General features: G+C 36.8%; 1 protein-coding gene across 3 annotated transcripts in view; it reads left to right on the top strand.

Annotated features, from left to right (window-relative positions):
- GRID2 (glutamate ionotropic receptor delta type subunit 2) overlaps positions 1 to 22,933 on the top strand; it is a 790,688-nt gene that overhangs the window by 123,269 nt on the left and 644,486 nt on the right. The window lies entirely within an intron of this gene.

Raw genomic sequence — 22,933 nt, 5'->3', positions numbered from 1 at the left:
GCATGCCTTTATTGTAATGATTGTTTCTGGTCTTTTTTGCGTGGGGTTTTTTGTTTGGTTTTGGTGCAGTCTTATTGATATTATGTGAAGCCTGTATTGTAGTCTGCTGAAGTTGTATTTTTGAAGCAAGAGAATAAGAGTAGGTGTTACATGCCATGGGACTTGGTTTAAGGATGCATCGAGGGTGTTTGAAGGCACAGACTTCACTGGGAAAGTGTTAGAAAAGATGTTCCAAGTGTGCATGATGGCTCAACTGAGGTATAATCTTGTCCATACTGCATATGGAAAATAGTGTCTAGAGCAAAATTGTCTCAGAGCGAGCTGGTTGACTTGTTTGTAAAGACAGTTTCTAAGTGTGGAAAATGTATAGGTCTAGGACTCAGGAGCTCAGTTCCGTGATGACGTAGTCATGATTGATAATGTAAGCTTGATAATAGACTGAAAACTTAATGAGTTTTCCAAGTTCTGTTGAATGTGTCTTGAAAATTTAAATGGGGTAAATGTGTAGGATGGAAATAGATGGTCTCTTCCACCCGATGCAATGAGGCTCCTAAAAAGTCAGGCTCTTTCCTGAAGACAGTCGAGAAGAGAAAGGAATGGGAACTTTTTGTAACTCCGTTTGCCAATATAATATATTATAGAGTAGGAGAAAATTAGGGAAGCAGAAAACCCGACAGTACATTTTTCATCCTCTGTAAAGCATGAATAATATTCTTCTGTTTATTCTTCTTCTTTTTATTATTATATAAAAAGTTAAAACTGACACTTTTATCTGATTTGCCCTTAAAAAATGTGTTCTGAAAAAATTGAGATTTGCTTCTATTATGGGAAACTTAGCCCCTAATAACTTACTTGAAATGTGTTATTCTTCAAATATCCATTTGCTATTTAAAAGAAAATCTTGTGTCACTAGTTTACTAACAGCAAGCATTGTCTTCTGTTTTTCTCACAGCATCTTTAAAAATACTGCTGCTTTAATCAATTCTATTTCCACTAACTTCTTTATAGTATATTGTTGGGTCCTGTTGCTTGTAAAAAAAACTTAAACTGTAATAAGAATAATGGATTTTAATGTTTTCCTCACCTCTTGCTTACTAAACCTAAAAGCCTCATGAGAATATATGGCGTACCTGGAAGATCCTATTTTGCTGGTTTTCCTTTTCTATTCTGTTCTGGGTTTTAATAATTAGCAAAGACTAAATAACCGTACCAGAAATTGGTCTCACTTTAATGAAATATATTCTTTATTTCAACCACAGTTACAGACCTTTTCCTATAATAACAATTTTCTTCATTCTAAATCTTGTTTCATACCTCAGATTTGCTGTTGAAGTCTTGGAAAGCCAACTTTTAGATTTATTTCCACTGTTACAATGTTGTTATAAATCCTGCGCATGTTTACTATTCTGTGAGGGAATAGGAAGAAAGAGGTAGAAATTTGGGAAACATCATTTGCATCATTACACAGAAGTATGCATTTTTTAAAATGCTGTTTATTTTTCTTTCCTAGGGAATTAATTATGTCTGTTCCATTGAGAACACTCTTCAACTTAAAGCTCTTAAAGTTTTACAGTCAAGTAATTAACAAGAGACTTGGATACTGTCATCTATGTTAACAGTTTTATGATAAATGTTACTTAGTGTAAAATTACCTTGTACCATTCCTATCTGCATCACTGCTGCAGGAATTTATCCACTTTACAATCCAAGAAAGTAAGCATGGCTTGCTCCTTGTAAAACAGAACAGTATTTGTAATAAAGTGCAAATTTTCTGTCACTGTTAAAATCAAGCAGCTGAACATGTGTTAACTATTATGTTAGCATGTATCAAGCAGATTCTTGACTCTGTTGTACATGTTTAGAGGTACTTGGGTCTGAGTTCAAACTGTTTCTTGAAATGAATTTATTGATACCTAGCTTACTGACCTCTTTCCTGCAGAATTGTGAACTTGGTCATTATATAATTTCATGTCTGTTTGCACCATTGCTCTTGAAGGCAAAGTAAGACTTGGTGGGACAGTGGCTTTTGACTTTATGCCTAGCGCATGTAAAGCACTCCAGCTACCATTCCATAATCTGCATGACCAAAATACTGTATTGATTGAATCTGAGCACTTTGGTAAATGGCACAATTGCTGTTTAAATCAATAGGAGTGGGAAGGTATTTCCACAAAAGACGTATTTGGTCTTGGTGCTTTGGCCAAGTTTACTTGCTTTTTCCTGCTACTACTTCCCCTGTCTTCCCTGCTGGTGCCAGAAACATTGTTCAGACAACTAATCTGCCATTTGTGCCTATCTTCTTGCTGGTTTACCTCAGCTGTATAATTAACATCACTGTAGAAATTACATCTGAATTATGTTTAAATTCTTACAGCAGTTTAAATCACTTAATGTTATTTTAGCTCGTTTGGTTTTTTGCCTTTTTTAAGTGACCTCAAAAAGGACCTGTCCTGTTTTGGTCCAGACATTGAAACTGAGTCTATGGGTTTTAACTGCATTGTTTTCAAGGATTTTTTTTCTTAAGGCAAGAATGACTTCCCTGTTCTTCTTTATTAATGTAAGCCACACTCACCCAAATGAGTCAGTTTGGTACTGCTTTCAATCCTTGGGCCAACGTTTCAAGTTTCTGAGTTAGCGGTCTTATCTGGACCTGGTCGCATATCTTGCATGGACAGGTAATGCAATGATAGGAACATGCATTGCAGTTCAAATCAACGCCTTTTTTTGCCTAGCTGTTCTGATTCAACACATAGTGATTACAGTGCCCTAAGACATCAGAAGAAAACCTAGTCTCCTTCCAATGATATTTTTAAACAGTGTGAAATAATACTTCCTTTTTTTCTATAGAGGATCTAATAAACCAAGTAGGCAGTATTTGCTGTCTATCAAATACCTGTCCCTAGAGCTCTTTGGTTAGCATACTGCTTCAGCTTAATGAAACATTTTGGTTAGGAGAAATGTTGACCACAATTTCAATTCTGCTCTGCTAAAACCTGTCCTCAAACAATGCTTTGCTCAAACCTCTTTCTCTGCCTTCAGCTTCATATATGAAATCTGCAAATTAAAGCAGTTTGCCAGCAGAGTTCAGGTTGGGTTAAGAACAGAGTTAAGCAAAATTAAATGACATTTTATATACTGTCATCGTTGATTTTAATACAGGGAGGTTAGTTTTACTTGGTGGTACCTTGAATGTAACACCTACCATCTTCTGATTATGAAAAATGTCTTCTGATCTGAATGGGACTTTAAAATGCCACTTGAATAACTAAACTGTAGTTTTACCTGTATTTGCTCCAGTCTTTTGTTTTTCCTCTTGTAACCTGATCTTTTTTCTTTTTTTTTTTTTTTCTTTTCTTTTTCTCACTGCTTTCTACAGAAGAAAGAAGTTACAATTACATGTGTCTCTGGTTATTATTAGAATGACTTTTCTGTTTAATCAATACAATTTTTGTTCTTGGTAACAGTGCTGGGCTTTGGATTGCTTTTTGATAAAGCTTACTGGAAATCAGTTTTCATCATTACTTGCCCAGCAGAAATGTGAGAATCAAATACCATGTAGAAAAAGGTGGCTCTCATAGTCACTGCAAGAGATCTCTGGGGAAACTTTTCTCTGAGTAGCACCCCAGCCTAGAAAATCACAGTATCACAGAATGATCGGGGTTGGAAGGGACCTCTGGAGGTCATCTAGTCCAACCCCCTGCTAAAGCAGGTTCTCCTATAGAAGGTTGCACAGAGTCACATCTGGGTGGGTTTTGAATATCTTCAGAGAAGGAGGCTCCACAGCCTCTCTGGGCAGCCTGTGCCAGGGCTTTGTCACCCTCAAGGTAAAAAAGTCCTTCCTCATGTTCAGAAGGAACGTCTTGTGTTCCAGTTTGTGACCATTCCCCCTTGTCCTGTTGCTGGGCACCACTGAAAAGAGCCTGTCCCCATTCTCTTGACACTCTCAATCTTAAGGTATTTGTAGACATTGATAAGATAATAAATATGAAAAACAAGCAGGCCTAACCAAGCACATTTTCCCTAGAGTTAAAGTGAGACTTTTGTTCTCACTTCTACCTCTTTGTCTAATTCAGCGGTGTTTAAGCAACTACCTTGTTTTAAGTGCATGAACAGCCCAATTGATTTTATATGCTGAAGTGCCTTAAACTCTAGGGCAGTACGTTTGGCCTTTTATTCCTTTTGAGAAAAGATGTATTGGTGATTAGGGCAGCAAAAGAATCGTATTTCTCTTCGAAGGAACTGCGGCATTCCTTCCAGGAGTATGTTCATAAGAGTTACATTTGTTGCCTTGAAGTGAGAGTTGTTACCAGCAAGTAGTTCTTGGTGTTAGTAATATTTTATAAAAGTAATTAAAGAATGATTGTCTATATCTTTCTTTTTTAAATTTTTCTTTTAATCAAGGAAGTAGGATGACAGTGTGACATCTTTTAGTTACTGCACTTCAGTCCCCTTATAATGCAGGATTTCTGCCAGGCAAATGCTGCCTTTTGATTTCTGATGGGAATAGTGTTCATCAAGTGCCAAAGAAGATGGTTTGGTATTTTAGGTTTGGGGTTGTTTTCTTCGGGTTTTTTTTTGTTTTGTTTTTTTGTTTTGTTTTGGTTTTGTTTCTTGTTTGTGGGGGTTTTTTTGTTTGTTTTGTTTTTGTCTTTGTTTTTTTTCTGGGATGAGAAGATGCCTTGAAAAATGTGAGATTTTCAGGAATGTAGGAATAAAGGGGGTATTTTGAAGTCAATAGGACCATCACAGCATGTAAAATCAGCACATTTGTGTGTTTGTGGAGGAGCATGTTCTGTATTTTGCTGCAGGGAAGCCAGTGTCAGGACAAGGCATTCATTTATACGTATTCTTTGTTTTCAGTGATAAATTACTGGTTGCATATAGAATAATTTTTCTTTGTCATTGCGTGAATTAATGTATATCGTATATAACTAACCTTAAAGTACTGGAAAAAAACCCAAGTAATTTGGTATATCTCAGAAATAACTCATGTCAGTGCTAATTAAGTTTGGAACAACCTTAGTATTTTACAATTGAATAACAGAGTGTGCATTATCTTCCTACAGAATATCCACATAGTCACTCTTGGGAATTCTGTGGCTATAGCATTGACTTGTGCAGTATTGAAAACAGCTTTAGAAAAATCATTGTTGAAGCAGTTTGAGCTAAATATTAGAATGAGATGAAAATTAATTTTAGTTATTTCCTGTCTTTTCATTCTGGTGAAATAAGAGTATGTAATTTTTTTTTTTTTTCTTTAGTTTACTTGATGTTTTGTTTGCCTTTTGAGTAAGGAGATGTATTTTTGTGTTAGATTGTTTATTTCTGGAGAGCAACCAAGCTATGTATCATGTGAGAATTAGCAGGAAATTTAACCTGCTCTTGCATTTGCTGGTGATTCAGACATTTCTATTCTTCATACAACATTAATGATGCTTTTTGCTAAAATGTCTCTCCAAACTAAATAATGCTGGAGAAATGTGCAACTTTCTTTTCCTGTTTTGATGGTAGCATAGTCAAATACATTGGTCCCCAAATCAGTTGTTCAGCTATTTCAAAAGACAGCTTCATCAGCAATACAAGGGTTATATAAATAATAATACAGAAGGGATTTTCTTGCTGTGCTTTCTAAGGTGTTTCTGTGTATCCCTTTGCTTTCACAATGTAGCATTGCAGAATCACTGAGGTCAGGAGGCATCTCAGGAGGTACTTAGTCCAAAAGGGACTCAAAGCGCAGAGTCAGCATTAAATTCAGACCATGTTGTCCAGGGCTCTAAAGTTTCTGAGGACAAACCTTTGGCAGTCTCTCTGGGTTCTGATGCTTCATTAGCCTCATAGTAAACCCCTCTTTTGTCCCCACCTTGGTCCAGTTGGAACCATCCATTTATAACTGCTGTCTCTCAACTTTCTGCATTGCACCACCCTGAATAACCTGGCTCTGTTTCCTCAATAGCCTCCTTGTAGGTACTGGGGGTCTGCCATTAAGTTCTCTGGAGTTTTTTGTTTCTTCAAGGCTGTACAAATCTGTTTTCTCTGGTCCCTGATCATCTTGGTGGCCCTACAGTGGATTCACGCATGTTTACCATAGCCTTTTTTGTTATAGCCCAGTAGGCTATCAGCCTTTGTTTATCCCAGAGTCCAATGCTAACTCATTTTTAGCCAAACATCCACAAGGACCCCTGGGTTCTTATCAGTAAAGCTCCTAACCTAGCACTTAGGCCCAGCTGTACCAGTGGAAAGGGTCAGTCCATCCAAGATACAGGACTTGGCTTTGCCCTTGTTGAATTTCACGAGATTCCTCATGCATTTATTTTTTTTAATAACAACAGTATAATTTTTAATTAATTTCTACTGTGCTGTGCATTACAACTTACGACCTGTTTTCACAAAAAAACATAGGCAGGTAGACCAGGAAATATCTCGGGAAGTTATCCACTTCTTTCTGTCTGCTTGCGGTAGGATTGTGATGATGCTGACCTACCACATATCTATTTTTTAAAAATTTCATATAGTAGTATGCATTAATTGTACAAGTATTTATATTTTTTGCAATACCACATATTAAGTATTATCACAATTGTGGGAGAGAAACAACGTCTTAGTCCATCAACATTCACTTGCAAATTAAGAGACTCAAACCTTGTCACGGGTCTATTATCTACCTTTAACAGAGATTCTGCTTGTGTTTCTCGCTTTTTTCCCCATCAAGTTTTTGGGGCGTAACACTCCTTCTGCCACCTCTAGTGAACAAGTAGTAGACCTGTGGCATTTTTTTGCTTTAAAACTTTGTAGAATAATGAACCTTAGTTCTAAATGTCATTTTCTTCAGTGGCTTACAGGATGGGTTATGGGGTAACACAGGAAAATATATAATGGATTTAACTGAGATTAAAGAACACACCTTCAAGCAGATCATGGTTATATTGAAATTTAGAAAAACAATAGAAAAATCAGCAATTTCTTTTCTTAGTTGGCACTGTGGGACACAATTTTAGGCAAAGTTTTGAAAAGGTGGTTGTCACTGTGAACAAAACCTGTATTTCTTGTACAGCCTGTGCTTTTACATCATTCATAGTGAGTACCATTTTTACTAGGTTCTACGAATGCCACAGCTTTTCTTCAGATTTCCACTTGACCTCGGCACTCATTAGCGTAACCAATTAATTTTTGTTTGACATTTTTTTCCATTTCAAAGAAGGTAAGAGGTGCTGTATCATCCCTATAGTGATTAATCCCCTGAAGTGATAGATTTTTTGCAGAAATATGTGATCAGGTTTCCTTGCACAGTTGGAAATCTTAGTACTACTGTGTGTAACTAACTTGTTTGTCTTCTCACTCTTCTGTATTGGAGACTGCACAGACATGTTAAAATGTATTTGCCACATATTCTGTGAAAAACATGATCAGTGAGTCTTAATTGAGTCACCATTTATAGTGGTGGCAAAGGTTATAAAAATAAGTGTAAGCCTTGCTTTAACTCCAGGTATGACCTATTCAGCCTGGAGTTGCTCTCATGGAAAGGAGGAGGATGTTTTCAAAGGAAGATGTTCTGTAGAGGAATGAAGGCAGTGGGTTGGTGAGCATTGATAGTATGCAGCTGTGACCTTGCCTCGAAGGCAGTGTGTTGATTGACATGGATGATGTGCAGCTGTAGCTTGTTCCTGGTAAGTGCTTAAATAACACTGAGGAGGGTGGGAGAGGGGGGGTTGGCCGAAGGAGGGGTAGGGTGGTTTGGCCTCTGGAGGAACAACACAGACAGTAGAATCTGACCAATGGTAAAAACCTTCTTGCAGTCTACTGGTTTGTTTTTGCTGCAACAGTGTTCAACTGCCTATGTTTGCTGTCATTGAAAAGTAGAGGGTGAAAGGAAGGAGGGGGCGTAAATGAGGAAAAGTGAACTGAGTGGATGTTTGTTAGACAGAAAGTTCTGCCTTCCACATAAGTGGCCATATCTAACTGGAGGCACTGATGTTCACAGGACTACTCGCTGCTAACATGTAGAACTCTTAGATGGATCAGTCACCTACTCGGAAAATGAGTACTACTTATTTTAGAAAGAGAAAATCCTACCTGTAATGTCTGTAGCGCTTGGTTTTCTTACTGTATCCTGATTTTTGATTATTTGTTCCTGTTTGTTCTTAAGTTGTTTCTTTTCTTTTAATCATTTTGTAAGGCATTTTAAACCCGCTCAAGAGGAAGGGAGGTGCTTTCAAATGAACTCATAAAGGATTATGGTTTGAACCAATTTTGAGGTCAGGAGTTAATTCAGAAGCCTTAGACAGAGCTCACAATTGCCATCACCTGTAAGCTAGTATGTCTAAATTGACATTCTTTGGTTTACAGGACAGTCTTTTTGAGAGCTTTAAAATGTTGAGTAAGTGAGGAGGATGTGTTGTTCTTTACCAGTACTGTATTGACTCAGTAGTATTGCCCTATTTACACAGTGGGCAACTGCAGTTCATTATCCATAACAAGCTTGTGTTTATGCTCTTTTTCATAGTTAGATATTTTTGTGCATAGTGGCATTTTCAAATTAAAAGGTCTATTTTTGACCGATTGGAAAATCTGTAGTTTCTTAGCACCTTTCCCCCCCAGTCTTTCTCCTCAGACTCTACAGAATGTTTCTTTTTTAAATATTAGTCGTCTTTGTGTTAAAAAAGGAAACAAATAGAAATATGCATTACAGCAATTTATCAGTAAACAAAAATATAATCAATTTCAGTATGTGGGAGCTCTGGAAGGGAGAAATGTTGTGTGTCTATTCTGTTCCAGCATGTGGGAATTCCACTTATGGGAGTCTAAAGCTGAAAATACTGATTTGAGTACACTTTCCTCCACCCATCCCCCCACCCCCCATATTCCACAATCCTGTGGCCCACCCCCTGGGATTGTCCCAGTTATAGGACTTTTATATGATTGTTTATATTCCTATATACATGTTGTATTTAATTAACCTTGTGCTTTCAACCAGTTTCTGGCTTGTAGAAGTATCAACTGCTTTCTGAGACAAAATGGTCAGTGTTGCTGTTGACAGTGAAAAAGACCAAGACCAGCCAAATGACTCAAAGCCAGGCTTGCCTTTTAAAGTCCAACAAAGTACTTTGTGTCAAAGGTAGAGCCAGCTGATGCACTGCTCTGTTAGTACTAGTTGTTTCTCTTTAGATGGAAATAGGAGTGATTGATTAACATAATGTATTTCCCTACTGAGGCAAGAGAGGGATGGTGCCTTATTTCTGTGAGCACTGAGACCTTAAAATGATGGTGTTTAGTACTTCTGATGTGTGAGAAACTATGGGGGAACTTCACAAGGTATCCTAAGAAAATGAAGAGCATGCAAAACTCTTTAAGTAATGGTTTTAAGCTATTGATTCTGTAGGTTTTGATTTTTAAAATTATTCTTCTAAGGCCTATTCGAGAAATTAGAAAATAGAAGGTTTTAAAGAGTAGCATCTGAAGTCCCTAAATTTTTTTCAATTGATTTCAAAGTATCATACACACAATCAAAGAACAGTTGGGGTCACAAGGTGCCTCTGAAGGTCAGCTAGTCCAACCCCTTGCTCAGAGCAGGGTCAGCTAGAGCTGGTTGCTCAGGACTGTGTCTAGTTGGGTTTTGAGTATCACCAAGGAGGGAGACTCCACTACCTCCCTGGGCAACCTATGCCCAGTGTTTTTGACCACCCTCCCAGTGACTAAGTGAATACCACTGAGAAGAGTCAGCCCCATCCTTTTACTGACCAACATCTGGTATTTTTACACAACTGGAAGATCCCCCTTGAGCCTTCTCTTGAGGTCCTTTGCTGGAATCTCTCCAGTATGCCCATGTCTATGTTGCATTGGGGAGTGCAGATCACAACTGGATCTTTGAAAGAATAATTGACCTAAATGATTTCTTCTACACCTTTCCCTTTTTCTCAAACTATCATATGCAGACATTGATCAAGTTAACACTGAGACTTAGATATATCTAATGTAATGTGTAGTTATTTTTATTTAATCATAGTAAGCTCCTTTTAAGTCAAATTTTGCACTGGGTTACTCAAACACTTCATGTCACAAGGTATCGGGGAGTCTATCATGACATGGTTATTATTGTGCGAACTGTACGATTGTCCCCACTCTTCCTCCATGCAGAGACTGTGTTAGGTTCTGTGAAGATGACTGACTAAGAGGATGCTTTTTTCTCAAAGACTAATACTTTCTGTATTCAAGCTATATTTCATTCAGAAGTTTGCTTGTGTTTTAGTTCTGGAATCAGGGGATAACATGTTCAGTGTCTGACTCCTGTGAACGAAAAGGAATGAAGTCTCCTTTTCTGCCTTACTGTAAATAAACCTTCTTTAGTCTTTTACTAGGGTAGTGTTATTTCCATGCAAGAGAACAGGTCTGACATTTATCCAGCATTTTCTATGGAGTTCAGTCAGCTGACCTCCATTCTTTTAGGACAGCATGTGTATATTGAAACACAGTGATTGTAACTTCTGGAAGTTGAAAATTAGTGGGAATAGGGCAATTGAATATTCTGAAACTGAAATTTGGATAAAGCTTCATACACTATGCTGCCTTACATACTTTAGTGTTCCCACATTGTAGCTGGCAAGAGGAAAGAAAGGAAAATAAGTATGTTCACATGGCATTAATTGAAATTCAAGCATATGGTGTCAAAAAGGTAACATCTTGCTGAAAGTTCAGGTTTACTTACTAATGTAAATGAAAATACTGATATGAAAAGTGACTGTAAAACTAGAACTGTATAAATATTCTCATTATACATAGTGTATCCAAAGAAATGGTACAGATAAGATGACTTCTGACATATCTTACAAGACTGTATTCTGAAGCTGGATGTTATATTTAAATTGGTTTGGTAAATTACATTTCCATTAGTACAGTACTAAAAACACTGAAAGTACATCTCACTATCTTGATTGTAAATCAAGAGAAGAGTATTATTAAATGCAAGCGCTTAAAAGTTGCAATGGAACTATTTACTTATTGTGTATTTTATGGTTCATATTTGACTGTCTATTAGATTATATTACAGCAATTGTAAATGTTGTTGGAGCGGTTGGAGAATAATTTCTGTTTGCATAAATGTAAAGACTTCATTAAAGGAAGAAAATTGTTGGTTTTTTTCAATACAGGGGTGCTGCTTTCTAAGGTCACCCATTTATTATTTTTTTTAGTATTTGTGTTTCTTTGTGTATTTCCACTTAAATTTTATTAGCTGTATGGCTGTGATTGGATATCTTACATGCTGAGATTGGACAATTTGATGGATTTTTCCATTTCCCATCTTACTCCGTGTTTATGTTCCTATTCTCAACCTTCATTATGCTAGTCTGACAAACCATGCTTCCTCCGTAACAGCCAGTATATACCTTTAACTTGGGTCATAAATATATACACAGGTGCACAGATCTTAGTGTAAGCCTTCATAAAGCGTGATCATCACCACAGGAGGAGCTAAACATTGAAACATATAGACCGGAGTGGGGGAGTGAAAATTACATAGGTGAGATTGGAAAGAGGAACCAATGTGTGGAAAGTGGAATATTCAGTGATATAGCTGCTTATACCTTTGTTCTTTAATTGTTATCTTGGAGGCATGCTGACTATATAGTAGTTGAAATCTTTTGTGTAGGAAGCAGGTTTTATACTTGCATGTAGTTTCATGACTTTGTATAGCCTGTGGTTTTAACAGACAGTTAAGTCTGCAGATGAGGAAGAAATTCTAGGTAAATAAGATACAGGTACAAAGTGAGGGTTATCACAAATGTGCCAATGATTTATAATTGTGAAAATAAAGGGAAGTGACCCTGACAGTTAATTGACAAAAAACCTGCATCATTTTCAAAATCACCTGTTCATACTTTGTCATTATGCTTTCTAGTTTGCTGTATTACCTACAGGATATTTTTCAAAGAACTCCCTGTCTAGGTCACAACAGACTGAAAGATGAATTAGACAGAGAATGAAAGGCTGAGGTGAAAATAAAGCAATGAATATATATCTTGGCTCAGCATCATGTTGATGCTTATTTAGAAAGCAAATAAGGCTTTAAGATAATTTTTGTAATATATGCTGCTTGTCAAATGATCTTTGAGTGATTTCAGTAGTAGATCTTTTTTCCATAATTCAATAAAGCATTAGATGATGATTTTAATCTTGACTGACAAATATAAAAGCAACTTTAAACAGTTTTAAGTTAAGAGAATATTTTCCATATTTGTTTAAATTTATCTCATCTAATAATGTAAAAAAAAAAGATATGAAGCGTCAGTCACGCCTGTATTATGGTAGCTTACTTGAACATGAAGTTCTGGGTACTCAGTTGTAGCAGATTGTTTGAATGTATCATTGGATAGTAATGAAATCTGTAGCTTCTAAAGTGCAACTGATATGTTCTTCCTGACTAACAGGCTAACAGAGTATGTAATGATTCATACAAGAAAGGATAAACCTACATTTTAATATGCATAAACTTCTAATTTGGAAGAGCTTGCACAAGTTGTCAAAACCCCCACAATGAAGAGTTAACAGTTCCTACTCATCTGCAATGAAGTCTGTTCTAAAGACTTCATTAAAGAAGAAAACTACAGATGGCAAATTATGGTAACTGTGAAATAGGTTTCCTCAGGGGCACTTGGAAACCTTGTAGTTTTCATTTTTTATCAGGGAAAGTGATGGTCAGTGTTAACAAAATGCAATTTGGTGTTTTTTTGCCTTTAAGATTCGTTAAGCTTGGTTGTAGGATTTTTTGGTGTGTGTGTAGGATTGGTTTCTGGTGGTTTTTTAATGTTTTGGGTTGTTTTTTTTGCTTTTAACTGGTATGGCCTATGAAATTGGATCCCTTCCCCAATAAAATTATCATTTCAAAGCTATTGATATTTCAAAGGAAAATTATTTTCTGTGTGGTTTACTGAAGCTCATCAGAAGAAAAAAAGATATCTAGAGCAAAAGAAAAGAAAAAAGGTTTGGGTACCAAAGCACTATATTTTCATTAGATGAGAAGGCAGAATTTTGTCATGTATTCTTTCTGGAATTTGAGTAGTTTATTTCCCAATAATTCCTTATCTTAGTCTGGAATTCTATCTGCACAGAATTCGTGGTATGCCAAATCAGAAGTATTACTTCCTAGTGTAGTAGCTAGTCATCAGGATTGTGTATAGGAATAGAGTGTTCATTTTGATCTCTAAGGACTTTATTGAGACCTTAATATATGAATCACACCATCTCTGTATATGATGCCACAAGGCTTTCAAGCTGGATTATTAACAGTTTAACATGAAAGGGGTCACTGGCTTGCAGACCTGCCACTCTGGAACAGGATTTTCTGCTGCTGTGGAGAGACTGTCAGTGCGTACACTGGCAGCTGTAGAAGCTCATGGGATTTGTGTAGGGCTTCTGGTTGGGTGTGCCAGTGACTCTTAGGTGCACCCCTCCAATATTCATAGCTTAGAATGTTTGGCTGACTTTGTTATTCATATTGCTTCTCTAATTTACCCAGTTGTCTCCACCCTGAGCCCTTCAGAGGGTATTATGGTACATACTGAAAGTATTTGAGAAGGGAGTGAAAGAGATCTGACTGGTCTTTCTGTGCTTGATGAAGAATGGCATTTTCTTCTGTTACGGGGCCTGAAGGTGAAAGGGCAGTCTTGCAAAGTCTGTGCTAAATATTTCTCTTGGAGGTTAAAAGAATTTTGACATGAAATAATACCTTAATATATTATAATTAAGGCTGAATTTCTTTTTAAATTATAATTTTCTGTTAAAGGATTTCCTAGTGTAGATTTAAAAAGGGAAACTTGTGGATTGTTTTTGAAATTTGGATGTAGCAGGAGGCAGAGCAGTAGGCAAGCCAAAGATTGAGAACACCAGTGCATGAAGAGGAACTCTTGTATCTTGGGGGTGTGATGTGACCATAGATGGCCCAGAGTCAACAGGCCTGCATTATAACCTCTGGGCTTAAATGAAGTTTCTTAACTTATAAAAGGCTGAACTTAATGTTGTATCAGGAATTAAGAGATGCTTTAGATCTTTTCATCTTGTGCACTCAAGATGTGAGGTATTTACCCTGTTGTTAATGCAAGCAGTTGACTTTTAAGTATGTGGAGAATTATAATATTTTTTTTTTTTTAAAATTGCATTCATATTATACTTATATAGACCATTTTGTAATGGAGAAGAAATGAAATAACAGGAAGGAATGAAATAAAATAGTACAAGTCCACATAAGTGAAACTGACAATTTAGAAAATTGTCTTCAGTACTCATTTGTCCTTAATTTAATAATTATTTGCAAGTATATTGCCATGATATTTTTGTCACAGCTTACAACTGAAACAAGTCAAATTTTGAAGAGAGACTGGAAGCTATTACATACTTTAAAATTTGTTGGAATGGAAGTGATAACAGAGATTGCTGTAGGTTGTTTGGATCTACAATCTGTTATTGTCTTACAGAGTCTTAAATTCTAGAAAATACATATAAATTCCAGTTCTAATTCCTTAATTAGTAGCCATCTTATTTCAGTTTTTCCCTGGCAATAGATTAAGTATCTATAGCTTTTTCTTAAATCACTGTGTGGTCGTGACACCACTTTAAAATGCCCACTGTTTTTTGGGCAGTGAGAAATGAAGTCAGCTGTCAAATTACTGAGAGAAGAATTCTTGTAGTTTTTCTAGATGAGCTGTCAGAAGAAAAGTCCAAACATTATGTGACACTGGCTTCCTTGTTCAATTCCCAGAGCAGCCATGGAGACCAAATTTTTAATTTGACAACCTTGTCCACCAGAGTTCCTTGAGGCATTTTCCATGGCTGAAAGCAGGTTTAAGATTTCAGTTCGCTAATACTAGTAAACGTTTGCACATTTAGCATTGTGGGATAAACTTAGAAAAGAGCAAGTCTCCAGTCTGAATGAGACTGAAGCCTGAGTTGAGGAAATGCTTCACTGACTAGGATTTGCTTTAGATTGACATATCTGAAATACTGAAGTGTACCAGATAAGTACCACAAACGTTGCCAAGAGTGAAAAGTACTTTTATTCACATGTACAAGGTATATTTATAGCTGATTTTGGTATTTTCTAACCTCTTCACTTTTCAAACAAAGCATGTTACTACTGCTTATCCATATAGAAAAATTTCCATGTTTTCTGTATGTATAAATACAAATATCATGTTTTTAAAAAGTGATTATATAGGTATGTGTGAAAAATTGCCAAGTTCATTCATACATATATGTTTGTTAAGAGAAAAGACCATACCACGGAGTGCATAATAGTGATGCATCATTACGCAGTTTCAACAAAACTTCTATCAGTTTGTTCTTATTGTGACTTTGGAGATTTCTGTTTAAGAGCAAGTAAGCAATTGTACTAGTTCTCTCATGAAAATTATATAGGAGTCATTTGGGAGTTTAGTGATTCAGAAAGGTGACCTTGCTTCTTTCCATTGTTGTCTTTAATATAAATGTTATTGGCACAATAACAGCAGTGATGGATGTACTTTCCTAAAACAGAGATCTCTTAGCAGTGAGTATCCCTGAAGTCATTCTTACAACCTCTTCAGCCATCTGTCTTTGGAGCTTAGCAAACAGCTTGAAATGCTGTTGTTAACTCCATGGTGGGAATTTGTCAGTGTTCACAGTTTGGTTTGGGTTGTGGTTGGTTGGGGTTTTTTTGTATATGGGTTTTATGGGTGTTTTGGGGTTTTTTTCAATATTTTTTTTAAAGGTGCTCTGGTTGGGAACAAACAAAATGTTCTGTGACATGGTTATTGTTGGGTGGGTACTTTTCCCATTCTGGCAGTAGAACATCAAAGAAAGTTAATGGATTCATTGGATTCATTGCTTAGCCTAGGTTAGCTCAACACAGCTACTTCATAGAGCAGACCTCAGTATTACTAATGTTTATATAAAACTAGCATTTGACTGATACGTTAAATATCTAGAAACAGTAGTTTCTATATAACTTTCTATATATCTTAAAATTATAACAATTTTAAGCTTATTTTTCAGCAAATGAGGTGGAATACAGTAAATATTTTTCATGGGAAATTTCATTAAGGTGGGCATACTTTCAAATTGCAACTTAATGGGAATCCCAGCATTTTTTTATACAATGAGTATTTTTGATAATGAATACATTTATTATATTTTCAGTTATATCTCCCTATCTCAGTAAATTTCTTGTTCTTCCCTTCAAGCTAAATTGCACTAAATAGAGACCTTACCACTTGTGACTGTTTTGAGTATATCAGAAAATTTTGCTTCTCTTGTAGCCAACAGCTCTAATCAGCTTTCTTGCTTTGGTGGATCACCTTTGGGGTGGAGCACTGGAAATTTTTATGAGGATGGCTTATCCCAAAATTGCATTTAAAAACCTCCAAGTAGTCTCATGTTCTTTTGCTCTTAAGATATTTGAACTTTTGCAGCTGTGAAAAATAGTAAAACTAACCTATAAAAGAAGCTGATTGAATGAACCAGAAGATAACAATACAGGTCTCTTTCCACCTATTCTGTGTGTAGGCTGAGACTGGAGTTAAACGTACAGTCCAATTTACTAGTCTTTTTTGCTGCTTCTGTTCTGCCACCTCATTATTTTGTGGCTGGGAGTTACAAATTGGTACATCCTGTATGGAGGCAAAGATGTTCTCTTCTAGTAACACAAAAAAATACTCCATAGTTGAGACATAAATTTATGATCACAGCTTAAATACATGTCCTTCTTTCACTTTAAAGGTGCAGCTTGCAAGGCCATTTGAATGATATTTGCTTCCCTCTATCAGAAAATAAAAAGATGTGTAGACTTTCTAATAAAATGCTTTGAATCTGTATCTAAAATGTTTTAATGTATCATAAAGACTTTAAGCTTCTGTTGTTCCTATCTAAGTAATCAGCATTCAATAAAATTTACAAGTTAAGGAAGTTTGAGATGCCGACAATGTAGTTTTTTCAGGCATGTGTTTATTGCCCTTTTCCTTTAAATTCTTTTTCCCCTCTAATTACCTTTGATTTGAACTTCTGCAGTTTTCATCTACTACGTTACTTGCTCTCTCCAGTGAAGGCCATTGTTATACTTGGAAGTCTACAGGATGATGTTGGTGTTTAGATTTTTGGCACTGGGTGGGTGTAGCAACAGCAGGGTAAAACTTCCCATGTTGATTTTGTAGCAGGCACCTGACACCTAGAACTGATTCAGACTTTCAAACAGAATAATTTATTTTCAGAAATACTTCATCTAAAAAATTACATTATTTGTGTGAAGTAATTTTGACACTTCAATAGCAAAAAAAAAAAAAAAAAAAAAAAATCCAAATTAGTTGAGAAGCTTTATTTAGACAAAAAGGATAGTTTCCTTTGATAAAACACTTCCTATTTTAATACCAGAAGAAATAAAATATCCAGACTTAAATGAAATAAAAATGTTCTCGTAAAAATTTTAAAATGAAATGAATTGTAAATATACAGAAGGGACAGCAGTTTTACTTACTGAAATAGAACATTTTCATATGAACTGAATGATTTAACAATACTAAGTTTACATTCACATTTCTGTAATCAAAAAATACAAACATTTACAAAATAAAATTTCATAGGAAATTTTTACTTTTGTTGGCCAAACAACAAAAACCCTGAAATGTTGGAATGTTTTATGAAAGGCAGGTTTCTAACAGAGCTGCTGTTGGATTCTTGCTTTAGTCTTTCCACTGACCGGTAGAATAGGAGTTCACCCTAAAATAAATAAAAGGAGCTGTCTGCCACTGTGATTATTAGTCTATCACAATTTTAAAGGTTTTGAGAATGATTTTATGGTAACACATATGATTTTCTGAATGCGTGCATAGCTGCAAAACTAGCACACACTACCTTTCCAAATGTGCAGTTAGAGTAATTGCTTTTTTAATTCCATGTTTTAGGTTTGTGTTTTGTTTGTTTTTGTTTTAAACATATCAGGGTGATCTCTCAGTTCATGTTTCTCAAATGTAAACTGGTGTGTGAATGAGAAGCTTGGCTTCCATTAACCTCCATCTTTTCCAAAAGAAATCATATAAAGACCTCCAACTCGGGCTTAAAGAAATGAAACACCACCAATGAGAAATGGAGTTGTCTGCTATTGGCAAACCAAAAATATGTTAGTGGCATCCAACTTCTAGTAGGCAGACATCTGCCAGCAAGAGGAAAGACCTGCTCATTTGTGCATATACTATCACAACTCTTGAAGAATGCTGGTCCTCTTAGCAAATCTAGACATGCAGTCTCTTCTTCCTTTTTTGCAACAACCTTAGATTAGTGGTTGTATATCATTCAAGATACCATTTTGAAGAGTTTTTAATGGCATTACCTGTATACCCATTCCCCCTTTACATCCAGTGCAAATGGAATGATTTTAAACAAAAAAATAAAAAATAAAAAAGTTGCAAAGAAAATGAAAAATGTATTTACTTTCATTCTCTGTAGTGTCAGCACTATAAATGTATGTCAAGTTTATGTAAGGAAAACGGATCAAGGAAATTCCTAGTACAGTATATGGAACTTCTTATTGTTCTGCATTATCAGAGTACTTTTTGGTCCAATGCCAAATCAGATTTTAAGTAGCGTCTCAAGGGTAAATCTTCATTAAAATAGAAGGATTAAACCATCAAAAGTTCTTCCAAATGGTGTCTCTATGACACTTTAGTTAACTGAAGCAAATTCATGTCAAAGGATAGCTTTCTGTCCTTCGTTCTTTATATACTAACATCACAGAGTCATGGAAACAGTAGGATTGTGTCTCATTCTAAATAACAGAAAGGATGAACACAACATGGAAAATTTTTCTTCTTGGCTATAGCTTTCATTTATTCAAGGCTTTGAAGTTGTTTTTGGACTGCAGGTTGGAGCAGAGTAATGGAAGAAAGTCAAGTTTCTTAGGAATTTATTTTTAAAAAGAAAGAAAGATCTGAGCCTTCAAGTTTTGATATTGTGTATGTGTGTGGGGGTGGTGGCTGGTTGGTTGGTTTTGGCTTTCTTTTTAAATAATAATAATTAAAAAAACCAACAACCTTTAGTAAGGTTTGTTTGTTACTTATTGCTCAGTAGTTGGTGGCTATGATGAGACGTCCAGCATTCTGGTGTGACGAGTTTATTGTACAACGTGGTTAAATTAGTGTACAGAGTTGGTATATCACTGCAGTGTTTATTTACAAAATCCTGAGGAAAGATCTCTTCTTTTAATGATGGACTTCTCAGTCTTACTGGGGAAAGTATAGGCTCATATTTTTTTTCTTAGGGAAATTATTTGAATGCTATGCATACATAACGGTGAATTACTGAGTTGTTTTTGAAGTAGTTCTGAATGTGAGAATACTGAGAAGTCTTTATACTTCCTTTTTGGTAATAAAATCCTTGATTTAGTTTTTACAAGTGTTTGATTTGCACTTTTTCACATCACAATTTTATAACTAGTTAAAATAAAATACTTTATTACATAATTTTTTTTTTTTTTTTTTTCTGGTGAAAACTTGAGTTATCTGAAGTTTATGTTATGTGAATGTGGCAAAAGCTGATGACCCCAAGCTGTGGTCTGTCCAGCCATTTTTGAAGTTACTGCTAAAAAAAAAAAAAAATATTGAAAAAGTAGCTGGTGAAATACTGTGTAAAAATTTAGCGCACTGGAGTCTTGGCTTTGAACACTGATATTTGCTTTGTCACAGAATAAGGTAACATCAAGGGCAATGTTGTGGTCCAGAGGGCAGCATAAAGTGCCATGCTGATCCTTGTCTTCTGCCTGCTGATTTCTGTATCATTTTTGCTAAAACAAGTGCAGTACCATATTCTGCTGCATTGAAATGGATCTTCTTACTCTGATTCACTGCTAATGTAGTCCATGAAAAGTCTGTTCTGCAGCTTCCCAATCATAGGTTTCTGGTGCTCAAGATAACTAGGAAAGCATGTGATAATATACATACTGTTAAAATATTTTACCAATTTTGTAAATGTATTCTTCCGGCTGTGATTCTAGGGATACTAGTTTGTATGTGTACAGCCTTTCATCTAAGGATATCAGTCATGTTTACTATTATACTTGCAGCATCAGTAAAAAGCAGTTTGTGTTGCATATTATTTACATTTTTTAAATGGCTGAATTACCTGGAAGTGATATGATTCTTATTATCATTGCTGAAAATTACATGCCAGGGAATATATATAGTAAGTTTCAATGACAAGTGCTAGTCCTTTTTCTCAGTAGAAATAGCAGCAGCATGACAGAAATCTGGTGGTTTGTCAAAATGCCAGTCCAGAATGGAAAAAGTGGTTTGGAACTTACGTTCCATGGAGATAGCTATGACATATATATAGGGATGTAAATGGATTATGGGTGGCTAGAAATGAGAATTTCACAATACAGAGAAAGAAAAAGAAAGATTGACTTGCTCTGGATTGTCTCTTACATTTTCTAGCATCTGTCCAAGTTTGCAGTCTTTTGGGGTTTTTAAGACCTCAATAGAATTGAAATTCATGGGTCCTGATAGGATGCATCACCGAGTGCTGAGGAGCTGGCAGATGTTATTGCTAAGCCACTCTCCATCATCTTTGAGAAGTCACAGAGGACAGGAGAGGTGCCTGAGGACTGGACGATAGCCAGTGTCATTTCAGTCTTCAAAAAGGGCAAGGAGGAGGACCCAGGAAACTACAGGCTGATCAGTCTCCCCTCCATCCCTGGAAACAGCTCATCCTGGAGGTCATCTCTAAGCATGTGGATGAAAAGAAGGTCATCAGGAGTAAACGTGGATTCACCAAGGGGAAATCATGCTTGACCAACCTAACAGCCTTCTGTGATGAAATGACAGGCTAGATAGATAAGGAGTAGAGCAGTGAATGTTGTCTACCTTGACCTCAGCAAGGCTTTTGGAACTGTCTCCCATAACACCCTCACAGGTAAGCTCAGGAAGTGTGAGTTAGATGAGTGGACAGTGCAGTGGATTGAATGGCAGAGCTCAGAGGGTTCTTCTGATCAGTGGTGCAGAGTCTAGCTAGTGGTGTGCACCAGGGGTCAGTGCTGGGTCCAGTCCTGTTCAACTTAGTCATCAGTGACCTGGATGAAGGGACAGAGTGTAACCTCAACAGGTTTGTGGATGATACAAATTGGGAAGAGTGGCTGATGCAGCCATTCAGCGAGATGTGGATAGGCTGGAGAGCTGGATGGAGAGGAACCTCATGAAGATTAACAAAGGAAAGCATAAGGAGATGCAATTAGGGAGGAACACCCCCATGCACCAGTACATCCCCTGCACAGCAAGTTGCCCATGAGCCAGCAGTGTGCCCTGGTGGCCAAGAAAACCAGTGGGATCACCCTGGGGTGCATTATGAGGAATGTGGCCAGCAGTTCGAGGGAGGTAGGTTGTCCTACTCTCTCTCTGCCCTGATGAGGCCGCACCTGGAGTGCTGGGTGCAGTTCTGGGCTCCCCAGGTCAAGAGAGAGGGAACTGCTGGGGAGGGCCCAGCGGAGGGCTGTGAAGATGATCAGGGGACTGGAGCATCTCCTGTATGAGGAAGGGCTGAGGGAGCTGGGCCTGTGTAGCCTGGAGAAGAGAAGACTGAGAGGATCTCATCAATGTCTACAAATGTCTTAAAGGCAAGTGTCAAGAGGATGGGACCAGAGGCTCTTTTTAGTGGTGCCCAGTGATGGGACAAGGGGTGATGGGCATAAACCACAACACAGGCAGTTCCTCCTGAACATGAGGAAGAACTTCCTCACTTTGAGGGTGTCGGAGCCCTGGCACAGGCTGCCCAGAGAGGCTGTGCAGTCTCCTGCCCTGGAGACATTCAAAACCCACCTGGACGCGATCCTGTGCAGCCTGCTCTGGGCGAACCTGCTTTAGCAGGGGGTTGGACTGGATGATCCCCAGTGGTCCCTTCCAACACTGAACATTCTGTGATTGTGTGAAGGAAAGTATGTGTGGATAGGAGAGAGAGCACGCTTTTTTCTGGGATGAGTTCTGTATCTAAATGTATAAAAGAACTTGTTATTTATGATCTTGTCTGTATTGATAAATGGACCATAATAAAATGCTATTTTAAAAGAACTAACCTTATAAAAAGCTGTCATACTGCATGTTTAAGATGTTGGCTGCTTCATTTATATATGTATGGATAGAGAGAATTCTTCTTTCTTTAGCCGAAAGTAACAATGCCCCAGACTTCCCCCCACCCCCCCACCTTTCAAAGATTGTTGAGGGTTTTATTTTGGTTTAAAGTTTACATTTAGGTCAGTAAAACTTGCATAAATACATTACCGGGAATAGCTTCTAAAATTATCTCTGTTTAACCTTGCAGGAGAGCAGTTTGCCTTTGTATGCAAACCATATTACTCTTCTGTCTGCAATTCTTGACTCTTTCATGACCCAAAATGAATACCAATGAAACTGGTGGCTGACAACAGTTCCTCAATGGAGGATGCAGTAGGTTTTTGCTTTCAAATAGGAATTTAATTATTAAATTTTAATGCTTCTGGGCTTCTTACTCTGTCATTTCTGTTTCTAGCACTGCCTAAAATGTGCTAGATTCAAATCTGATCACAGAAAAGAAAACACGTTGTCTATAGGAGGAAGAATTCAAATCTTAAAGGGGAACCAAAAAAAAAAAAAAAAAAAAAGAAAAGAAAAGACAGATAAGCTGATAGTGAAGCCTGGTAAGAATATAAAGGTTTTATTGCTACATGCTCCACATACCCCTTGCATTATTAGTTTACTTGGGGTTTGTGGTTGCATGGTTGAGTTTTTTTGGAGATAGACCGGTTATTGTTATCAAGTTAACTATTTTTGATGGATGTCCTGTGAAGGACAGGGATTCGTTATAACTAGCCATGTGAATAGTCTTCCTCCTTTACCAGTTATCTGTATTGCTTATGGTACATGGAATTAATTTCTAATTTACTTGAAAAAGATGCATG

The sequence above is a fragment of the Falco punctatus genome (assembly GCF_963210335.1).
Source record: "Falco punctatus genome assembly, chromosome: 1".
Taxonomy (NCBI): domain Eukaryota; kingdom Metazoa; phylum Chordata; class Aves; order Falconiformes; family Falconidae; genus Falco; species Falco punctatus.
Note: the sequence above shows the minus strand (reverse complement) of the source record. Positions and strands in the feature narration are given on the sequence as shown.